The sequence below is a fragment of the Gracilinanus agilis genome, chromosome 1 (assembly GCF_016433145.1).
Source record: "Gracilinanus agilis isolate LMUSP501 chromosome 1, AgileGrace, whole genome shotgun sequence".
Taxonomy (NCBI): domain Eukaryota; kingdom Metazoa; phylum Chordata; class Mammalia; order Didelphimorphia; family Didelphidae; genus Gracilinanus; species Gracilinanus agilis.
In genome coordinates, this window is record NC_058130.1 from 477,708,703 (window position 1) to 477,714,740 (window position 6,038).

The window sequence follows — 6,038 nt, forward strand, 5'->3', positions numbered from 1 at the left end:
TGTGCGTTCGTTAGCTTTTTGGGGTCCTAAATCTTGCTGCTCTCAGGAACAGGCTCCGGAGCTGCCAATGACTCGATGGGTGCCCCAAACTTGCTCTATTTCTTTTTAGCTGGCTTTGGCACTGTAGGTGTTGTGTGTGGAGGGGGTGGGGGTTGGGTGGTTGCTCAGCCCGCAATTTAGTGAGAGCTGTTTCACCCCTTTATAGCATGGAAATGCCTCGATTCCATGTACCTTCCACGCTGTGCCCTGTCGTGTTGTTCCTCCGTTCGTCTGGACTTGTTTTTATGTCCCCTTGAGGAGTTTTGTGTGTTTCGGTCAGGAGAGGTTAAGAGCTGCTTCTTACTCTGCCGCCATCTTAACCCGGAACCTATTGAAAGTATTATTATCTAGATCTTTAGGATAGCCTCAAGTCCTATAGAAAGCCCCTAAGTACTCTGTAGTAAACCAGCATTTAATGAGTTAACAGCTCTTTCCCTCAGCAGAAAATAGCAGAAGCTGCTTGTATCTTTTTCTCTCTGCTTCAGAAGTCCCAAAGACATAACATGGCAGGTCCAAGCAAATTCCATTCTCACTTTAGTATCTTCCCACGCCAAGCTGTACCCCACAATCTTAAAGACTCATTCTTTAACATACCTTTTGAAGTATGGGAAACTTTTACTAAAATAAAACTTAAAGTAAGGCTCATCCTTTAACCTTGAACACTGTCTCATCCAGGTATAATCTACATGAGAAAAAATTTATGTTATATGCCAACTATTACATAATTCTTATAACCCTGAGTTTCTATACAGCTTTTATTTCAAATGTACTTTGTAGAAAAAAACAGAGCACAAGCTTGGGGGCTGTTGGAACAGTCATGAGCTAACGTATTAGAGTGATGGTTTCCAGTTTCTGCTTTGTTCTTTCTCACCTAAAGCGTACACCTTTCCAGACCCCTGGAGCTGCTGGATGGCTTCCAGCATCAGGTATGGTCCTGTTATATGTTATGACAAGTCTCTAAGGACCAGCTTTAGCTAAGTGCAAACTAGTTCGTCATCAGGAGGTTGCCTTCTAGGTGACTAATTTATCTGCTCACATCAACCCTCAGAATGGCCATATCCAATATCCCAGTATCTTTTAACAACTGATCTTTTAGTGTAGGTTTAAAATCATACTCTTTCCCCATAAGTATATTACTCTAAAAAATAAATTGTTTTTCATCATCTCCAGTTGTTCAAGTTTTCTTCCCCTAATTATCTGAAATTAATTTTGATTTGATTTTGTACATACCTAAGTGTTTCTACATTGCCTCTGTAAGAGGGGAATTAGATATTTAAAGTATGGTCACCAGGAATCTAATTAGCTTGATTCCAAAATTAAAATAGACCCAAGTCAGGATGACTTTATGGAAATTTATTTACAATTAGGAAGGTTGAAGGTAGGGAAATAGAGAGAGAGAAACTCTGGCCCAGACCAGAGGTCCGGATGAGAGGATTTAGAGGCCCCAGCAGAGGAGCACAGAGGTTATTCAAATAAGGCTATTAGCCACAAGGCCTTTTACAATTAGAGAGGCAAGAGAGGCCTCCTTGAGGGTAGAGCCTCTAGAAATGCCAAGGGAGGAGAAAGGAAGTCAGCCTAACTTACCCACGTGACAATCCAGAGGGAAGCCGCCTGAGGTCTCAGCAGAGATCCTTCAACACCAAGTTCAAAGCGCCAACTGACTCCACAGGAAGTTACCATCGTATTTGAAAGATAGCATCTTTCGTCACTTCTTGCATCCACCTCCAATTTCAAGTGGACAAATGGCAGCCTCAACACTGTTTTGGATTGCCCAAAGGGCAGTTGTTCTTGATTTCTTGTTCTTGATTTGTTACTTATTGTCACATGTGGGTAACTAATCTTCCCCTCCCCATGGTTGGGTGGGGTGACATTATTTCTGATAGCTGTCTAACAATGAATGAGGATGAGCTAATTCCATTTACACACCTCCTTTCATTCAACAACTGCTTGAGAGTAATGACCATTTCCTTTTTGTCTTCACAACCACATTACCCTAGCTCAGTGGCTAACACATAATAGAAAATAAATACTCAATGATATAATATTCATCAAACCATAGGATTGGGAAGTTTATTTTCTAGTATATAATGCTATTTCCAAATAAAATAGCACCTAAACCATTCTAAAAGATGTTTTGAATCATATTATTTGTTGTTAATATTGATTATGATTCTATCCCTTTATAATGAAAAAAACAATACTACTGATACACAATTGGCAGAACATATTCCTTAATTTGTTACTTTAGTGTTGGTTGTAGATTTGTATGGTGCATACACACTCTTGCTCATTTCCTCTTGTATCAATAGTCCATACCATTGACATAGCTAGCCATAGTTAGGGATGCAGGAATAAAGGGAAGGTTTAGCAATCCCTGAAGGAAATAATAATAATAGAATAAGTAATAGCTTGCATCTATTTAGGACTTTAAGGTTTGCAAAATGCTTTGCATGTCTTATCTCATTTGATCCTTATCATCACACCTGTGTTGTAAGTGCTATTGTTATCCCCATTTTACTATTCAAGAATACAAGGCTAAAAATTGTTAAGGATCAGTGATTCCCCCCAAAAGACTGAATTTCCTTTTTTCATGTCCTTGGGATATGTTTCCCAACTTTTTCCCCATTATATTAACAAAAAAATCTCATGAGATACTACCTTACCTAATTCCTGCTATTTGCTAGTGTTACCCATCACATCCACCCTGCTCCCCACAGCACAGCCTTTCCCCTCATAAATGAGAAACCTCTGCAGTTTATGATATAAATTACATCTTAATATCTCTCAAAGAATGTATGATTTATAAGTGTTTAAAACCCATAGAGTAAGTTGTGTTCTCTGCGCTTAAATATGAGGTAAAACTTACTTCTCTACTAATTTTCTTTCTTAAAATTTTTTTTAATTAACAAGCATTTATTTTCTTCCCCCTTCCTTCTTCCCCCTATTGAAATAAAAGAAAAACAAAACCTTCATAAACAAACATGTATAATCAAGCAAATCTAATCCTTATATTGATCTCGTTCCAAAATGTATGTCTTATTTTGTATCTTGAATCCATCACCTCAGTTGCAGAAGGTGGAGAGGCATGTTTTGGGGTTGGTAATTTCACCAGAGTTTTTAAGTCTTTCAGTCATTTGTTTTTACCATGCTAGCAGCAAGTTGGAGCTCTATGGAGGGTGGCTGAAGCAGCTATTTCCCTGAGCTGAGACATTTACCCAATCCCCAGCTCCTTTCCTCTTCCCTCCTCCCTTTTTGTTTTCCGTTCCTGGTCTTTGACGACCAGATGCTGAGGAGGCAGCTGCCACGGCAGCTACTGAGGCCTCAGTGAAGGTTTTCACTTCTACTCCCCTCTTCCCCTCTCCCCTCCGCCATGCATTAATATTATTCTTTTGAAGACTCTTCGTGATCAAGCCGCCAAAGTGGAGAGTGCAATTTGCAGAAGTGGTTGCTTCTCATTTCAGTGCTTCTTCAGGTGGAGGAGGAAGTAGGGGTGCACCTCAGCACTATCCCAAGATTGTCAACAACAGCAAGTTCCTAGGAGAAACCCCGGGGCAAAACACTCAGAAATGGATCCCTGCAAGAAGCACTAGACGAAATGACACCTGAGCAGCAAACAACTCAGCAAACGAAAAAGAACAGCATGATGCAATCCTCAGGAAAGTAAGAGTCGTTCTAAATAAGCTTACTCCTAAAAAGTTTGACAAGCCGTGCTTGGAGCTCCTCAATATGAGCGTAGAGTCTAAGCTCATCTTAAAAGGAGTCATACTGCTGATTGTGGTCAAAGCCCCTGAAGAGCCAAAGTAGAGCCCACTGTCCCCTCAACTGTCATCCATTGGCAGAAGATGCACCAAATTATGATGGCTCAGCAGCTGAGGGTCAACCAGGACAGAAGCAAAGGACAATAAGGATATTCAGAGGCCTCCTAATTTCCAAACTACAAGATGGAATAGAAAACCGAACCAGAAGTGTTGATATCCATGACTGTACGTGACAACTCCCTCCTTCCCGAGGAGGAGGAACAGAGAGCCATTGCTAAGATCAAGATGTCGAGAAACATCAAGTTCTTTGGAGAACTTGACAAGCTTGATCTTATTCATGAGTCTGTCCTTCATAAGTGCATCAAAACACCTTTGGGAAAGAAGAGAGTAAAACTCAAAGATATGGGAGAGGATTGGAGTGCCTCTGTCAGATGAGGAGGACAGTGGGACCTAGGTTAGACCATGAAAGAGCCAAGTCCTTAATGGATCAGTATTTTGCTAAGTATGCTAAGTAAGGAATTGCTAGCAAGGATTCGTTTCCCGCTGCTATGGAGTTGAGAGAATACAATTGGATTCTTCGCAAAGCTTTTCTTGACAATGGACCAAAGATGATCAATCAAACCCTTCATGATGCAGTAAGAGATCTAGGAGTTTTTATTCCTGCTCCTATGGCTCAAGGGATGAGAAGTGACTTTTTCCTGGAGGGACAGGGTGGCATACCACCCAGGATGAAACTGGACAGGGACCCACTTGAAGGACTTGCTGATATATTTGGATAAATAGGTAGCGAATTGGTAGGGTTCCAGGAGTTATCCGGAATAGATTTTCACCCATCGTGAGAGTCATCTATCACATCAACTCTTCAAAGGCCACAGGGGTCATATTGTGCCTCCTATACAATCCCAGTTTGAAGAGATGGGAGGCAAATTTATGAAAAGCCAGGGGCTAAGCCAGCTCTACTATAACCAGAGTCAGGGACTCTTATCCCAGCTGCAAGGACAGTCAAAGGATATGCCACCTCAGTTTTCTACGAAAGGACAGTTTAATGCTAATGAGATTAATCTGAGACCTGCTCAATCTTTCCTAATGAATAAAAATCAAGTGCCAAATCTTCCATGCCAGATAACTATGATTCCTCCTAGTGCACAACCACCACGTATTCAAATACCACCTCTATGACAGACTCCTCAGCTTGGCCCCAAAACGAATCCACCACTTATTTAAGGAAAGCCTCCACCATCAAAAGAACTTCTCAAACTAACTGAAGCTGTGGTGACAGAGTACCTGAATAGTGGGAATGCAGATGATGCTGTCAGTGGTGTATTGGAAATGAAGGCCCACAAACACTTTCTCCCAGACATGTTAAGCAAAGTATGCAGGCTTTCCTGAATGTATTCAGTGCCCCAAACTTGAGGTGGATATCCCTTTGGTAAAATCCTATTTAGCGCAGTTTGCAGCCTGGGCATCATTTTAGAGTTGGTGAGCATTTCAGAGCTAACTCAACCACTGGAAAGTGGCACCTACTTCCCTCTCTTTTTACTTTGCCTTCAACAATTAGCTAAGTTACAAGATTGTGAATGGTTAACAGAACTTTTCCAACAAAGCAAAGTCAATAGGCAGAAAATATTTCCAGAAATAGATCAGAATAAGGATCAAATGTTGGAGATTTTGGAGGGAAAGGGACTTTCCCACTTCTCAAATTGGAGAAGGAACTGTTGAAATAAATAAAGTTGGATCCATCACCTCAGACCATATATAAATGGATAAAAGACAACATTTCTCCCAAACTTCATGTAGGCAAGGGATTTGTGAACATGTTTTTATCTTGCTGATGTTACTGTGCAAATTGTTCTGGTCCTGCTCATTTCAGTCTTCACCAGTTCATATGAGGCTTCTTTCCAGGTTTGTCTGGAAATCTTCCCTTTTGTGATTTCTTATGACATATCTAAATAAATCAATTCATATCCTATAATTTGTTCTGCCTTTCCCCAACTTCCCCAAGCACCAACTTGGTTTCCAGTTCTTTGTCACTAAGAAAAGAGCTATTTTATATATTTTTTGCCTTGTAAATTTTGTGCCCTAAGTATTTTAAATATGAGTCCTTTCCCTCTTTCTTTAATTTATTTGGGGCTACTGGCCTGGTAGTGGTATTGCTGGGTCACTGGCTATGCAGAGTTTTGTGATTTTAGAGGAACAGTTCCAGATTACTTTTCAGAATGATTAGACTTCTTATTCTCATTT

General features: G+C 40.6%; 1 pseudogene; it reads left to right on the forward strand.

Annotated features, from left to right (window-relative positions):
- Positions 1-948: 948 nt before the first annotated feature.
- Positions 949-5,629, forward strand: LOC123253102 (annotated as a pseudogene).
- The last annotated feature ends 409 nt before the right edge of the window (positions 5,630-6,038 follow it).